General features: G+C 39.6%; 1 long non-coding RNA gene across 1 annotated transcript; it reads right to left on the reverse strand.

Moving 5' to 3' along the window:
* Positions 1 to 9581: 9581 nt before the first annotated feature.
* Positions 9582 to 17123, reverse strand: LOC140679781 (uncharacterized). The gene is made up of 4 exons (XR_012051129.1): positions 11949 to 17123; positions 11824 to 11882; positions 10019 to 10133; positions 9582 to 9909 (listed from the first exon to the last, which is right to left on the reverse strand). It is a non-coding gene; the product is annotated as an uncharacterized lncRNA (long non-coding RNA).
* Positions 17124 to 18558: the final 1435 nt, after the last annotated feature.

Here is an 18558-nt window from a genome sequence, read left to right on the forward strand (position 1 = left end):
ACATCAAATATCTTGTCTTTGTAGTGCATTCAATTGGATATGGGTCGAAAAGGATTTGCAAATCATTGTATTCCGTTTATATTTACATCTAACACAATTTCCCAACTCATATGGAAACGGGGTTTGTAATTTCACCAAATTAGTCTAAAAATATTTTTTTGCAAATCAATAATTATAATTCGCCATTGTTGAATGTCTGTGCAGACTAACCATGTAATACTCTTCCATATCAGGTAGTTTATTGCTTTGTAGATGTCGGAACATATCGTGTGATACGACGATTGTGTGTCGTGATCCCAATATGCAGGTAACAGCGGGAGACAGCGTGCAGGTAAAAAGGTATTTAATGCATGAAACAAAAATCAACAAAAGGCGAGTGCCGCAAAGAGAAGGCATTGAAGCATAGGGATGGCAGTGCAAAACGAAACCAAAAGTGAACTGGCCACTAAGTAAACAAAAACAGAATTCTGGACGACAGCAAAGACTTACAGTGTCCGTAGATGCCATTAAAATCGACAATGTCCCGACAAAGAATTATAGCATCCGCACAACTTAAAGAGTCTTGAGAACACCAACAAAACAGGAAAAGTCTTACTTTGAGACAAGAGATATAGTCATGCATGGATGGTTCTGCTTTAAACAATTGCAATTCTAACAATGGCACTTTGTATTGTCAATATATATAGTAACCTATCATTTCAAACAGGTACATTTCCAAACAAAATGAAAATAGCTAAAGTTGCAGCAATTTATAAGACTGGAGACAAACATCAATTTACAAATTATAGACCTGTTTCTTTACTTCCACAATTTTCTAAAATCATTGAAAAACTGTTCAATAACTGATTAAAGAGTTTCACAAACAAAAATAGAATACTCAAAGAGAACCAATATGAATGTTTCAATCGTTGAATCTCAGTAAAACTAAAATAATGCTATTTGGTAACAGTAGAAGAGAAAGTCAAACACAAATATAAATAGACGGAATAGAAATTGAAAGAGTAAATGAAACCAAATTTCTAGGTATAATGATTGATGATAAATTGAACTGGAAATCTCATGTAAAAAATATACAACATAAAGTAGCAAGAAACACTTCAATAATGAATAAAGCAAAACATGTTCTAGACCAAAAATCACTTCATATTCTCTACTGCTCGCTAGTGTTACCATATCTGAGTTACTGTGTAGAAATATGGGGAAATCACTACAAAAGTACACTTAATTCATTAACGGTGTTACAAAAAAGATCAGTTAGAATAATACATAATGTTGGATACAGAGAACATACAAACCCTTTATTTATTGAATCAAAAATACTGAAATTCCACGACATAGTGAATTTGCAAACAGCTAAAATTATACACAAAGCAAACTATAACCTGCTACCCAAGAATATACAACAATTCTTCTCAAAAAAAGAGGAGAAATATAATCTTTGAGAAAAATTTAATTTAAAACATTTGTATGCACGTACAACACTTAAGACCTTCAGTATATCAATATGTGGAATTAAATTATGGAATGGATTAAGCAAATCAATCAAACAATGTACTCATATGATCCACTTCAAGAAACTTTTCAAACTTAAAGTGTTTACAAAGTACAAAGAAGAAGAACCATGATAAACATTCTGAATTTATTTCATCCATCCATTCATTCATTCTCAAAATAATATTACTCATCTCATCATGTGAAATATGACTTACTACACCAATTATTATTTATTTATTTATTTATTTTTATTGTGATTACTTATGGAGCATATTGTGAATAAATTGAGAACAGGAAGTGAACAAAAGTTTTAGCAACTGTTATGTAAAAGAAAAGGGGTAGGATTAAATAAGCTCTGCTTTTTCCTACTCCTTTTCGAACATGTTGAAAAAAGAAACTGGAAATTGTGATCTATCATGTTGTATGCTTGCATGTTCCAAATAAACTCAAACTCAGACTAGGGCTGCAACTAACGATTAATTTGACAATCGATCAATCTGTCGATTATTACTTCGATTAATCGATTAATAATCGGATAAAAGAGACAAACTACATTTCTATCCTTTCCAGCGACGCATGCGCGTTTATCACAACTCTCTCGCTCTCTCTGTCTCTCCCCCTCCCTCACGAATGCTGCTGCACGCACAATTTGTTGTGTTTTTAACCTTCTTAACCCTGAACGTACATTGAAAATACACGCAACCCTAACTCAAAATGCCGGACATTTGAGGCATTTAAGAAACACCGCCCGACAGCCCCGCAGAGGACATGTCCGGTGAAAAGAGGACGTATGGTCAGTCTATCCTCGCCCGTGCTAGCAGCGATCGGTTTCACGTCCGGTGAAACCGATCGCTGCTAGTCCTCTTTTGCTAGCATGCTAGCAGCTAACGGGCTAGGATAGACTGACCATACGTCCTCTTTTCACCGAATATGTCCTCTTTTGCGGAGCTGTCAGGGCGGGGTTTCATCAATGCCTCAAATGTTAGGCATTTTGAGTATTGTTTACACAACGTGCAGTACACTACTTAATATGTCCGTGTGGAAACTCGTTCGGTACTCTTCCGCACCGAAACGAAACCCCCGTACCGGAACGGTTCGATACAAATACACGTACTGTTACACCCCTATTATTTTGATTATTGTTTCTCAGCTGTTTGTAAATGTTGCAGTTTATAAATAAAGGTTAAAAAAAAAAACACAAAGCCTCTGCACATGCGCATAGCATAGATCCAACGAATCAATGACTAAATTAATCGCCAACTATTTTTATAATCAATTTTAATCGATTTAATCGATTAGTTGTTGCAGCCCTAACTCAAACTCATATAGGCTGCTGAGTTGCATTTAATAACATTTTCTGCTGCTGGTGTGCCTCTGGGTTTTTTCAATGAAAAAAATGGGCCTTGGCGCAAAAAAAGGTTGGAAAACACTGCTTTAAATTGTATGCAGTCTAATGTTGTTTATTATTTTTACAAACTTCATTTTGATACGCGAAGCTACGAGAAGTCGACGCACTTTTTTAAACGTATTTACGGAGGAGAATGAAGCCGGACTCGAAGCAACGACCTCAGCTCCAGACTACTCTGACTTTGTTGGATAAATGTGAAATAAAGGAGGTAGCACACGAGGTAAATAACATCAAATATAAACTATTTATGGAATCATTTATTAGCCTCACCCTAAGTGAACTGAATGCTAATGCTATCAAGCTAACACTGAAGTGCCACCGATGTGTTTGTGTTGTCGGCGAGACATAAACACTGACATTTATTATTTAGATATCATTTACAGATAAATACTGACATTTATTATTAAGATATCATTTACAGATAAATACTGACATTTATTATTTATATATTTACAGATCAACACTGACATTTATTATTGATATATTGTTATTTACAGATAAACACTGACATTTATTATTGATAAAATATTTACAGATAAACACTGACATTTATTATTGATATATTATTTACAGATAAACACTGACATTTATTATTGATATATTGTTATTTACAGATGAACACTGACATATTATTTATATATTGTTATTTACTGATAAACACTGACATTTATTATTGATATATTGTTATTTACAGATAAACACTGACATTTATTATTGATATATTGTTATTTACATATAAACACTGACATTTATTATTGATATATTTACAGATAAACTGACATTTATTATTGATATATTGTTATTTACAGATAAACACTGACTATTATTCATATATTGTTATTTACAGGTAAACACTGGCATTTATTATTGATATATTATTTACAGCTAAACACTGAAATTTATTATTGATGTATTATTTACAGATACACTGACATTTATTATTCATATATTGTTATTTATAGATAAACACTAACATTTATTATTTATATATTGATATTTATGATAAACACTGACATTTATTATTTACATATTGTTATTTACAGATAAACACTGACATTTATTATTTATATATTGTTATTTACAGATAAACACTGACATTTATTATGTATATATTATTTATATATAAACACTGGTTATTATTTACATGTTATCTACAGATAAACACTGACATTTATTATTGATATATTGTTATTTACAGATAAATACTGACATTTATTATTTATAAACACTGACGTTTATTATTGCTTGCTCTAGTGCAGGGGTCACCAACGCGGTGCCCGCGGGCACCAGGTAGCCCGTAAGGACCAGATGAGTAGCCCGCTGGCCTGTTCCAAAAATAGCTCAAATAGCAGCACTTACCAGTGAGCTGCCTCTATTTTTAAAATTGTATTTATTTACTAGCAAGCTGGTCTCGCTTTGCTTGACATTTTTAATTCTAAGAGGGACAAAACTCAAATAGAATTTGAAAATCCAAGAAAATATTTTAAAGACTTGGTCTTCACTAACTGACAAAGAAACAGATAACAGATTTGGTGTCCAGTTCAAAGTGTGACATGATTTATTTAAAAAATTTGAGAGTTGATTTTTGTATTTTACATGAGTTATTATTTGTACAAACATGGTGCAAAGTAATTCATGATTTGTTAAAAAATGTTAGTGGCTAGCTAGTTAAAATGGGATATTGTGATTTCACAAGACTGTCTTAGAAGTGATCATTTGAAAATGTTCAATTTGAAAAATGTGCACTTAGAGAAAATATAAAAATAAAGTGTTGCATATTGATATTTATCTGTTTCTATACATATTTATTGTGAGAAATTATTAAGATGATCAGTGTTTCCACAAAGATAAATATCATTAATTATTAATAATAGCATAGAGTTAAAGGAAAATTGAGCAAATTGGCTATTTCTGGCAATTTATTTAAGTGTGTATAAAACTGATAGCCCCTGCGATGAGGTGGCGACTTGTCCAGGGTGTACCTCGCCTTCCACCCGATTGTAGCTGAGATAGGCTCCAGCGCCCCCCGCGACCCCAAAGGGAATAAGCGGTAGAAAATGGATGGATGGAAAGTGGTAGCCCTTCGCATTAATCAGTACCCAAGAAGTAGCTCTTGGTTTCAAAAAGGTTGGTGACCCCTGCTCTAGTGTAATTAGTGAAGTGTGACTCAACCAGTAATCTATGTTTCTAAATACAGTGATCGCGCCTTCCCAATTAGGGTGAAGGTAGTCCCTGCTCAGCAGGCCCGATTTGCCCCAAAAAGAGGGCCAATTATCAATAATCGTTAGTCCCTATTTTCTACAAAAACTAGCCAGCCACTTGTTAAGCGAGACTAATCTGCTATCTCATCATTGCCTCTCTCAGGCAGGGGGCCTGGAACAAGCACTCGATGCCGAGACATATTTCTTGCGAAATTACAAGTCCTAGCTATGTTCCTCTTTGTAATCTCTGAGTGCCTCATTCTAATGTCTTTGGAGCCGACGTATACAATTATGTCCGTGTAGCTGGTGGTGCGATTAGCCTGTTGTACGTGTTTGCTAAGCCTGTTGCGAGTCAGCTCCCTAAGATTAGCTTCAATGTCGGGTGCCCGGGCCCCGTGAATAGACTTATTTATGGCTGGTCTACAAAACTGTATGTGATGGAGTCTCCTATAACTAAGGTGTGGTGTCCGGTAGACTGGGGTGTAGGCCTAGCTAAAGGGCTGAATATTTTATGCGTCTCAACCTGTTCACCGTGGTTTGTAGGCTGCTTAGGGCTGCTACAAACGGGGCTAGTCAGCTCGCTACAGCCAACGCTAGCAAACGTGTCGATGGCGTCTAAAGTTACAAATTTACTCTGCTCTAACTGACAGACACTGTCCTCTAGTAGAGCCAACCTATCCATGAGTAAGGTGCACGAAGAACAGGAAGCCAGACTCATTCAAGTGCTTGCTTTCTTCGGAGCGCAGTAGCTTCGGACCGGGACTAGCTTAGCATTGCTAGCTTAGCAACTAGCTAGCTAAAAGTGAGGCGGTGAAACAGAGAGTGAGTGCTTTGTAAGTTTGATATGACTACTAAATGTGTTGGAGAAAGATCAAATAAAGCTGTAAAACAATTAGAAGCACACAGATAGAAATAAAGCACTTAGCGTTTGAGCGGCGAACAGCAGCAGCAGTGGAAGCAAGCAGACTTCCGGACGTGACATCGATGTTATTGCTCTGTATTTCATTTACTTACTTTTTAGTAAAATACCTCTTACCTAAAATTGTTTGTTTATTTACATGATAGCATTGTAGTAATATAAAAACCCCAAAACCAGTGAAGTTGGCTGGTTTTGTAAATCATAAATAAAAACAATACAATGATTTGCAAATCCTTTTCAACTTATATTCAATTGAATAGAATGCAAAGACAAGATATTTAATGTTTGAACTGAGAAACTTAATTTTTTTTGCAAATAATCATTGACTTAGAATTTAATGGCAGTAACACATTGCAAAAAAGTTGGCACAGGGGCGTTTTTACCACTGTGTTACATGGCCTTTCCTTTTAACAATACTCAGTAAACATTTGGGAATTGAGGAGACCAATTTTTGAAGCTTTTCAGGTGGAATTCTTTCCCATTCTTGCTTGATGTACAGCTTAAGTTGTTCAACAGTCCGGGGTCTCCGTTGTGGTATTTTAGGCTTCATAATGCGCCACACATTTTCAATAGGAGACAGCTCTGGACTACAGGCAGGCCAGTCGAGTACCCGCACTCTTTTTCTATGAAGCCACACTGATGTAACTCATGGCTTAGCATTGTCTTGCTGAAATAAGCAGGGGCGTCCTTGAAAATGACGTTGCTTGGATGGCAACATATGTTGCTCCAAAATCTGTATGTACCTTTCAGCATTAATGGCGCCTTCACAGATGTGTAAGTTACCCATGCCTTGGGCACTAATACACCCCCATACCATCATAGATGCTGGCTTTTGAACTTCGTGCCGATAACAATCCGACTGCTTCTTTTCCTCTTTGTTCCGGAGGACACGACGTCCACAGTTTCCGAAAACAATTTGAAATGTGGACTCGTCAGACCACAGAACACTTTTCCACTTTGCATCAGTCCATCTTCGATGAGCTCTAGCCCAGCGAAGTCGGCGTCGTTTCTGGGTGTTGTTGATAAGTGGCTTTTGCTTTGCATAGTTTTAACTTTCCCTTACAGATGTAGCGACAAACTTTAGTTACTGACAGTGGTTTTCTGAAGTGTTCCTAAGCCAATGTGGTGATATCCTTTACACACTTATGTCGCTTTTTGATGCAGTGCCACCTGAGGGATCAAAGGTCCGCAATATCGCTTAAGTGCTGTGATTTCTCCAGATTCTCTGAACCTTTTGATGATATATTACAGACCGTAGATGGTGAAATCCCTAAATTCCTTGCAATAGCTGGTTGAGAAATGTTGTTCTTAAACAATTTGCTCAGGCATTTGTTCACAAAGTGGTGACCCTCACCCCATCCTTGTTTGTGAATGACTGAGCATTTCATGGAAGCTGCTTTTATACCCAATCATGGCACCCACCTGTTCCCAATTAGCCTGTTCACCTGTGGGATGTTCCAAAAAAGTGTTTGGTGAGCATTCCTCAACTCTCTCCGTCTCTTTTGCCACTTGTGCCAGCTTTTTTGAAACATGTTGCATGCATCAAATTCCAAATGAGCTAATATTTGCAAAAAATTAAGTTTATCAGTTCGAAAGTTAAGTATCTTGTCCTTGCAGTCTATTCAATTGAAAATAAGTTGAAAAAGATTAGCAAATCATTGTATTCTGTTTTTATTTACCATTTACACAACATGCCAACTTCACTGGTTCTGGGGTTTGTACTAAACTTTGCATGCAGTTCTAATTCCAAGACGGTAAATGGCAGTAGTGTAAACTACGATGTGTCACCTATCTAAGGAAGGAGTCTTTGCCATTCGTATGAATTGAGTCTTTTGTTGCGCCCTAAAAACTGTTTATACTCTAAGGGTACAAATATCCTAATACCATGTGCTAAACAGCGGAAGCAAACAATAAAATTGCCCACTGGACACATTTATCTCATCACCTACCTCTGGCATTTTGCCATTTTTTTTCAGACTTGTGCACGGTACAATTATAAATTTGTTCTCAAATATGGGGGGGGAGGCGAAAAGTTTTCTTCTTTGAAGGGAGGACGTAACAGAAGCACTGACCAATGTGGAGGCAGGAGTGGAAAATGAAGTGCATCTAAAAGTTGAATAGCTTTGTCGATTGCCACAACATATTTTTTTTAAATATGTTGTGGCCCCAAAAATATGTAAAAAGATATAAAAAAAGTTGTTTTTTAAATCTGCAATGTAGCGAAGCCGTGGTATTTAGAGCACGACTGCATTAGCATTAGTGTAAATTGTACTTTGACGGGCCACTTAAAATAATAGGATGCAGAAGATTTGGGGGTGCTAAAGGGGTCTCGTCTGAAGTAATTGACCCATTAATCATTGATTTCTAAGAATGTGTGCACACAAGCAGCAACACTTAAAGTACAGGTTAAAAAAATACTGATTTAGACTGGAGTCCAAGTGGTAAAATAATACAACCTAAACATGATCGTGTACAATAAACAGAGCAGAAAATATTAGATTACATTATTTCTCACGTACACTTTTCTCGGGAGCAGAAAAGTAAAAGAAACAAGTAAACGTGATTTGAGTTGGAGGCTTTTCCACAAAGGTCAATGTATTCAACACAGCATCCTAAGAGGCAGGAAATTTAATACCCCCTTTTTTTTTTTTGGTTTGAATTAATTAATTATAATATTAGGCCCGCTCTAGGGGCCCTTTTCTTCAGTGATTAAGTGAGCACATATCTTTAAAAGAGTGTGTCGGTCTCTGGGGGTGCTGGGGGGCTTGTGAACCTCCCAGAGATGTTTAATACATGAGAGGACAGAGAAGAAACACGGTCCACCTCGCTGCTCACCTCGGCACATCGTGTTCTGGCTTCAAACTTGTGTTGCTCTGCAGAGGAGGAGAGCACTCTGGAGGCCGGCAGGTGCGGAAGGAAGGACACAGGTGCATCTTTTTGTGCGCGGGCAGTTTGTTTGTACACAGTCGTGTTATTGCACCACGCCACTGAGTGACGGACTGTTTTGCTGCAGACTCAAAAAGCGTGTGTAACGATGGAGTCAAGTGAAAACACACATTTATGCAGGCCGCTCCTAAGTCCCATGGAGTCTTTCATTATTGATGTGGGAGCGTTTTAATGTCGCAGGTCATCCATGCAAGGCCAACCTTTAACGTAATACCTTCTACATGTTTCCATAGCTTGTGATGTTGTTGCTACGCTTCTGTTCTGACTTGAAAAAAAGAACACATTGACTTTTTAAAATACTTCCAACATCCACGCAGTTTCAGTTTGTATAAGTTGTAAATACTGACTGATATACACACACACACACACACACACACACACACACACACACACACACACACACACACACACACACACACACGCACACGCACACACACACACACACTGGTTATCATTTGGAACGGGGACCAAGTTTTTCATCATCACTTGTGGAGACAAGAGAAAAATATATTAGATATTAGTTTTAACTAAGGATGAATACCATACAGAATTATATTACTATTAATGCCAGGATAACACATGTTTCACTTTTCAAGAAAACTCATTTAAACTTTCATTTTTAGTTTTTTATTTTGAACAACATTGAACATAAATAAAATAAAACAAAAAACTGTTCTACTTAACCAGTCTTGCTGATTATCTCTTTATCTACTTTTTTAGCTGCAATCTCCTTTTGTAGGCCGTAATGCGGTTGTACACATAGAACTTCAATGCTTGCCATTCACGGTTTTGGAGAGCTTCCGGTTCGTCCCTCAAACATTTTAAACAGTCACTCTTTCCTGGTACAATACCAGAGGGGATGAATCACTTCATGTGCTTCTCGACAGCCTTCACCTCTTTCTGTGTCCAGGGTCGCCTTTTCTGGGCAGCTTTACCTGCAACTGACCATACAAAATATTTCCAGTTCAATTTATCATCAATCATTATACCTAGAAATTTGGTTTCATTAACCCTTTCAATTTCTTAAGCTTATAATTGATGACAACATACCATTGGACGAATGTCTCACTGCACGATGTCGTGATGATGCATCGATGTCTTTTAAAGGTGTTGTCAGTGTCTCGGGTGGCGGGATGTGTTCGTCATTAGGGGTTGGTAATGCCACCTCTGTTGTGGTTTAAATGTAATAAACATTCAGTGTCATGTTTACCATAGGGCACCTTTAATAAACCAGAAACATGAGTATTAACTTACCATTGTCAGGACATACAGGTAAAAGCCAGTAAATTAGAATATTTTGAAAAACTTGATTTATTTCAGTAATTGCATTCAAAAGGTGTAACTTGTACATTATATTTATTCATTGCACACAGACTGATGCATTCAAATGTTTATTTCATTTAATTTTGATGATTTGAAGTGGCAACAAATGAAAATCCAAAATTCCGTGTGTCACAAAATTAGAATATTACTTAAGGCTAATACAAAAAAGGGATTTTTAGAAATGTTGGCCAACTGAAAAGTATGAAAATGAAAACTATGAGCATGTACAATACTCAATACTTGGTTGGAGCTCCTTTTGCCTCAATTACTGCATTAATGCGGCGTGGCATGGAGTCGATGAGTTTCTGGCACTGCTCAGGAGTTATGAGAGCCCAGGTTGCTCTGATAGTGGCCTTCAACTCTTCTGCGTTTTTGGGTCTGGCATTCTGCATCTTCCTTTTCACAATACCCCACAGATTTTCTATGGGGCTAAGGTCAGGGGAGTTGGCGGGCCAATTTAGAACAGAAATACCATGGTCCGTAAACCAGGCACGGGTAGATTTTGCGCTGTGTACAGGCGCCAAGTCCTGTTGGAACTTGAAATCTCCATCTCCATAGAGCAGGTCAGCAGCAGGAAGCATGAAGTGCTCTAAAACTCGCTGGTAGACGGCTGCGTTGACCCTGGATCTCAGGAAACAGAGTGGACCGACACCAGCAGATGACATGGCACCCCAAACCATCACCCAACCATGCAAATTTTGCATTTCCTTTGGAAATCGAGGTCCCAGAGTCTGGAGGAAGACAGGAGAGGCACAGGATCCACGTTGCCTGAAGTCTAGTGTAAAGTTTCCACCATCAGTGATGGTTTGGGGTGCCATGTCATCTGCTGGTGTCGGTCCACTCTGTTTCCTGAGATCCAGGGTCAACGCAGCCGTCTACCAGCAAGTTTTAGAGCACTTCATGCTTCCTGCTGCTGACCTGCTCTATGGAGATGAAGATTTCAAGTTCCAACAGGACTTGGCGCCTGCACACAGTGCAAAATCTACCCGTGCCTGGTTTACGGACCATGGTATTTCTGTTCTAAATTGGCCCGCCAACTCCCCTGACCTTAGCCCCATAGAAAATCTGTGGGGTATTGTGAAAAGGAAGATGCAGAATGCCAGACCCAAAAACGCAGAAGAGTTGAAGGCCACTATCAGAGCAACCTGGGCTCTCATAACACCTGAGCAGTGCCAGAAACTCATCGACTCCATGCCACGCCGCGTTAACGCAGTAATTGAGGCAAAAGGAGCTCCAACCAAGTATTGAGTATTGTACATGCTCATATTTTTCATTTTCATACTTTTCAGTTGGCCAACATTTCTAAAAATCCCTTTTTTGTATTAGCCTTAAGTAATATTCTAATTTTGTGACACACAGAATTTTGGATTTTCATTTGTTGCCACTTCAAATCATCAAAATTAAATGAAATAAACATTTGAATGCATCAGTCTGTGTGCAATGAATAAATATAATGTACAAGTTACACCTTTTGAATGCAATTACTGAAATAAATCAAGTTTTTCAAAATATTCTAATTTACTGGCTTTTACCTGTAGATAGTGTCCTTCCTCTCTGGTGATATCTTCCTCTTCAGTTTGCACAACACATTCTGTGGTACATATAACATGTTAAGCTTATAATTGAGTTCAAACCAGAAAAATGAGTATTAACTTACCATTGTCAGGACATGGATAGTGTCCTTCCTCTCTGGTGATATCTTCCTCTTCAGTTTCCAAAACACATTCTGTGGTACACATAACATGTTAAGCTTGTAATTGAGTTCCAACCAAACAAACAACAAAGATGACAACTTACCATTTGGACCAATTGTGATTTCATCCAAGTTCTTTCAATGGAACTCAGATAATCGACCTTGCTCGAGTGCCAATAAAACTTTGCTGATTTTTGCCAGCTTCAGTGTCTTTTCCGGAAGTCTATAGAACTCGCGATGGATTCTAATATCATGGCCAAAAAAGTTGGCCAGCTGGTCCATCTCTGTGTCTGTCATGTTTAGCACAGTTGAAAGGGTGGCAGCATGTTTTCGTAGTTTCGTGGATGTAAGGGAAACAGGACACTTTGCATGACATGCTTTTGCATAGTCTCGTATGCAATCAGAACCACGGAAATGTGTCATCGCTGTGGGTCTTGCAAACAGTTAAGTGTTTGTGTTGTCTGTCTATTAGTAAATAATGCAGACGAGGCGTGTTGGCTGAGTTCTAAACGTTTACTCATAAAGCGTGCTCATAACAACATTCTAGCTGCAGGCATGGCCACATACCACCTTCCGGGCTGCCGCGCATGCTCATCAACCCTGTTGCATGCTGGGTAGTGTAGTTCTTATATTCCCTGGCACATAACATCACATCTTTCCCCCTATAAAGAAATAGTGTTTAACTTTTCATTCTTTTAGCATTGCAACCACATCTGCAAATACCTTTTCTCTACATAGACATTTCTTTCAATAAAGACAAAGTGCAAAAATGTCAAAGCATCATAAACAGTTATGTCAACCCTTTTTTTTTCTCAAAACCTCAGAGTCCTTAACAACTCTCAATCAGCCTCTTAGGTGGCTGAACATGTCTCTTAGGTCTAGAGTTAGACAGTCTCTCAACAGCAGGTGATGCGGACACTGCTGTCAGTCCTTGGTCAGCAAGGTCAGGCTCAGTGTCAGCAAGTTCTGCAGGTCCAGCTGAGTCCTGTTGAGCCTTTTCCTGAGCTGCAATGTTGCCTTCAGTCAGCTGTAGTTGAAGATCCGTGCGGTTCCTTCTCAGAGTCGGTCCATTTTCCATCTGGATCCTATACGAACGTGGAGCAACTTTCTCTTCCACCTGTCCTTTTTGTCTCCAAGTGCCTGTAGAAATGTCTCTGAGACGCACAACGTCTCCCGGCCTCAGCATAGGCAGGTGTTTTGCCGTTCTATCATGCAGCTGTTTTTGCTTTGCTTTTTGTACTTCCTTAGCGTGTCTGACTTTGTGTGCGCCTTTGGGTGTCAGCAAATCCTCGTTGACTGGTAGGTTGGAGCGAATGCGCCTACCCATCAGCATTTGGGCTGGTGACAGTCCATTTTGTAGAGGTGCACTCCGGTAGATCAGTAAACTTTTCTGAAAGTCATCTTTGTCCTGTGATTTTTTTAACAAGTTTTTTACTGTTTTTACAGAGCATTCTGCCAAGCCGTTGGACTTTGGATAAGTTGGACTTGACGTGGAGTGTTGAAACCCCCATTCCTTGGCAAAGGCAGCAAACTCACAACTAGAAAACTGGGGACCATTGTCAGAAAACAGTTCGCATGGAACACCATGTCTGGCGAAAACAGTCTTTAAATAACTGACAACTGCTTTGCTCGATGTTGACTGCAACGCTCCAATTTCCGGATAGTTTGAAAAGTAGTCTGTGACTACCACGTAGCTCCTTCCATCAAAGTCAAATAGATCAGTTCCTACTTTGTAGTACGGTCTGTGGGGCACTGGATGAGTCATCAGTGGCTCAGCTTGTTGTTTTGGCCTGTAAGTTCGGCAAACTCCACATGACGTTGTTGTTTGGCTAATATCCTGATTGATCCTTGGCCAGTACATTACTTCTCTAGCCCTCCTTTTACACTTGACTTCACCGAGGTGGCCTTCGTGTATCTTTTCGAGCATCTGTTTGCGCAGTGAGTACGGAATAACAAATTTGCTCCCTTTTAGCACAATGTCATCCACCACTGTGAGTTCAGCTCTACAATTCCAATAGTCTTGTATTTTCAAGGGGCAATCCTTTTTGTTGTCAGGCCATCCATTCTGTACTGTGCTCTTGAGTTCTTTCATAGTTTCATCTGCAATAGTCTCTCTCCGTATGTGTTCTGTTCTGTCTGCAGTCACCGGCAAAGATGTCACTACCATATCTACATATGCCTGTATCTCTGTGCTATTTTCACTGTCTGCAAGTTCTCTCTTATCCACTGCTCTAGACAATGTGTCAGCTGTGTACATATATTTTCCTTGTGTATACATCATGTGCACGTCATATTTTTGCAGTCGAATTAGCATGCGCTGTATTCGTACTGGACAGTCATTCAATGGTTTGTTCATGATGGACACCAACGGTTTATGATCAGTTTCCACTTGAAACATCTGTCCATATACATATTGATGGAAACGCTCACATGCATACAAACTTGCTAACAGTTCTTTTTCAATTTGAGCATACCTGGTCTCGGCACTTGTCAGTGCTCTGGATGCATAGGCGACAGGTAGCCACTGCTCTTCATGTTGCTGCAGTAGCACTGCTCCCAGGCCGTACTGCGATGCATCTGCCGAGATCCTGGTGCTCTTCTCGGGGTCAAAAAACTTTAACACGGGCTCCTGTATAAGAGTCTCTTTCAGTTTTAGAAAACATTGTTCTTGCTCGTGGGACCAAATCCATTCATTCTTTTGTTCAAGAAGACTCCTGAGAGGTGCTGACTGTGTTGACAGTTGTGGGACAAACTTGGCAAGATAGGTGACCATCCCTAGGAAACGTCTGACCTCATCTTTGTTGGTTGGCCTTTCCATGTTGTTGATTGCTGAAGTTTTTCTCGGGTCTGGCTTCACGCCCTCTTCACTCACAACATCTCCCACAAAGGTAAGTGACTTCACTCCAAACTAACATTTTTCTTTGTTAAGTTTCAGGTTCACCTCCCTTGTCTTGTCTAGCACTTGTCTCAGTCTTTCGTCGTGTTCTTTTCGGGTTGAGCCCCACACTATGATATCATCCATCACTGTCTCAACTCCAGGTATGTGCTCAAAAATCATGTGAATGGTCTTATGATATACTTCAGGCGCTGACAAGATGCCGTATGGTAGACGAAGAAACCTGTACCTGCCCTCCGGGGTGTTAAATGTGCACAGTCTTGAACTCTCCTTGTCAAGCTTCATCTGCCAGAAACCTGATGAAGCATCTAATTTGCTGAACCATTTTGCTCCAGCAAATTGTGCCATGATCTCTTCCCTGGTTGGTAACTTGAAGTGCTCTCTTCTGATCGCTTTATTTAAGTCTCTTGGATCCAAGCATATTCTTAGGGCACCTGTTTTCTTTTGCACAACAACCAGCGAGCTGACACATTCAGTTGGCTCATCTATTCTTTTAATGACTCCCAACTTTTCCATTCGTGCTAGTTCATCTTTCAGTTTTTCCCGCAGAGCAAATGGGACTTTCCTGCACGGGTGCACAACAGGAAACACATTTTTATCTACACATATTTTATGTAGTCCAGGTAGACATCCAAGTCCTTGAAAGCAGTCCTTATACTCTTCCATGAGTGTGTCCTGAGCATTTGTAGTTTCTTGAGATGTCACCACAAACACTCTTTTGACAAGATTGAGCTTTGTGCATGCACTGAGTCCCAGGATTGGTTGTACACTCATATCCACGATCAGTAGCTGTGCTCTCATTTGTCGACCCTTGTGTTTAAAAGTTGCAATACATCCGCCTTTAACAGGAACTCGTTCTCCAGTGTATCCACTTACTTTGGTTTTTACTGGATGGATTTTGCTCTTTACAGTCAGTGTTTTGTAATCTTCCAAAGATAGCAGGTTTACGTGAGCACCTGTATCTAACTTGAATGGTATTGTCGTCTGATTCACTGTGATTGGAACAATCCATTCTTCTTTTTCAATTGTGCATGCTTGCACCACATTGACAAGAAACTCCTTATCATCATCTTCTTCAACTGTGTGAACTTTCTGTCTTGAAGCTGCTTTGCAACACTTTGCATAGTGATTGCTCCTTCCACAGTTGTTACATGTTTTTCCATATGCAGGACAATATTTTGGCTTGTGGCTGCCTCCACATTTACCACATTTAAATTCCACAGATTTGTCTTTTTGATCCTTTTGTTTGGTACACATTTTCTTTTTCCATTGTTCTTTATGTATGGCATGCACTGTTGTTTCACCTCTCCGTAGCTCTTTTGCTTGAGCTCTGGTGGTCTCAGCTGCTCTACACATACTGACACACTTATCTAACGTAAGCCCAGTTTCTCGAAGCAGTCTTTCTCTCAGTGCATTATCCATTGTACCACAAACAATCCTATCTCTCACTAATGAGTCTCTCAGAGTGTCAAATTCACATGTTTTGCTTAGTGTATGAAGCTCTGCCATGTACTGATCAAAAGGTAGTCCTTGCTTTTGGTCATGTGTGAAAAACTTATACCTCTCAAATGTCACGTTTTGACGAGGCACAAAGTATTCTTCAAACTTTGTCATTAGCTGTTCCAAAGTCAAATTAGCTTCATCCAGCTGAAAGCTATTATATATGTCCAAAGCATCTTCTCCAATAACATGCAAAAGTATATGAGCTTTCAGCTTTTCATTATCACCTCCTGCTCCACTTGCTGCTAAATATATATTAAATCTTTGCTTAAAACGCTTCCAGTTATCAGCAAGATTAGCAGTTAGTAGCATTGGGCTAGGTGGACTTAGCTTTTCCATGACTGCACTTTGGGGTAAGTTACCGGGACTCCACAGCTCTTTGTGTTGTTGGCTTTCCTCCAACTCGGGCACAAGATCCTCTTCTATTTGTTCAATTTGTCCCTTGTCCTCTGTGTCACTTTACCGCCGCTCATAGTCTTCACACACCGTAGCAAACTCCTCAGAAATGTGGCGTCCTTCGCACGTTTTCACTCACGCGACCAGAGACATCTTCCTTCCTCTCGTCTTTCGTGGCTCCCTCGTGGCAAGCATTCCGTCCGACGCTGCTCACGGCCACTTCTGACACCATGTGTTGTCTGTCTATTAGTAAATAATGCAGACGAGGCGTGTTGGCTGAGTTCTAAACGTTTACTCATAAAGCGTGCTCATAACAACATTCTAGCTGCAGGCATGGCCACATACCACTTTCCGGGCTGCCGCGCATGCTCATCAATCCTGTTGCATGCTGGGTAGTGTAGTTCTTATATTCCCTGGCACATAACATCACAGTGTTGACTTTAAGAACCCCACTTGATGAGAAGTTCTAATGCACACACCATTTTTAGAGGCAAGACCATAGGAACAGGTCTGCCTCGTTTTCCCCTGATGACAATCCTTGAAACATGTCTGCAGAGTTTTTTTTCCACTTCAGAGAGAGCCCAATCAACATCCTCGGGAGGATCAGTTGTGTCTCTTGACAAAAAAGCCAACAGGGGCATGGCTGCTACCTCTCCTTCTCTTCGTCTGTTAAAAAGGATGATCTGTGTCAAACATACTTTTGTAAGGTCTGGCCAGGCCTTTGTGGAAGAATTTTCAAATAGCGCACTGCTGCACTCATCATACATTTGACTGAGAAACTGATGCATTTTTGAACATCCTCAGTGAAGGGCATAAGTTGTGGTGCATTCCACTTTTCTTCGGCTATATTCCTCAGGGCTGTTGCAGCGATCAACTCGTTCCACTTCTCACGGTGGACTTATTGAAACTGAGTGGCATTCCTTACCAGCTCTTCATTGTTCATTATCAAACCTTGTGCTTTCAAAAGTTTGCTGACTTTAACCAGGGAATTCCCAATTTTAGTTGCCAGTGATGGAATGCAGAATTTGTTAGTGTCACTATCAAAGCCACAAGTACATTTGACAGCTTTGGCCATCTCCAAGTAGTTCTTAGGATTCACAAAATCCTCTATATTTGTCAAGGTAGTTACTCTCCTGGCATTACGAATCAGTCTTCCTAATTCCCGAACCTTCTCTCTGACACATTGTTGATTTTTTGCTGACATACCACTTTTGTTCAACAGGTGCTGCCCAACATCTGTGATGACATGGTCATCTTTTATTATTTCTGTGATTGGATCAGGAATCATGGCACGTATTACTCCCCACAGTTGTTTGGATACACTTGAAGGCACAGACCCAGTATATGTGCACATGGACTGGACACGGTTCTTTCCTGGTTTTCGGGTGACTGATGAAGGTTTGAGTGGGCAACTTCGCATGTGTCTCCACAGAACCTTTCTGGTAAACAGTCCTTGGCAATGTGCACAGTGCATGAAATCATTTCCTTGAGCTTCTTTAGGTGGTCGTTTGAATGGCACTAGTTCACCCTTCCCTAACTCCATAATAGCATAATTGTGAGCGTAGTTCCCTTTATTACGAATATTCTCTAGCTGTTTCCTTCTCTCCATGGAACTAGTTGGAAAGCTAAGAGCTGTGGCTACTTCCAATTTGTTTTTGTGTGCACTTTTTAGATGTCGTGCCAGCTTGGCATACGGCTTACTGCAATACAAGCAATAATGTCTTTTGTTGTAAACTCTTTTTCCATGTTTTGTAATGGGAGGGCGTACAACTACATTGTTAA

This window comes from Nerophis lumbriciformis, linkage group LG23, assembly GCF_033978685.3.
Source record: "Nerophis lumbriciformis linkage group LG23, RoL_Nlum_v2.1, whole genome shotgun sequence".
Classification (NCBI taxonomy): domain Eukaryota; kingdom Metazoa; phylum Chordata; class Actinopteri; order Syngnathiformes; family Syngnathidae; genus Nerophis; species Nerophis lumbriciformis.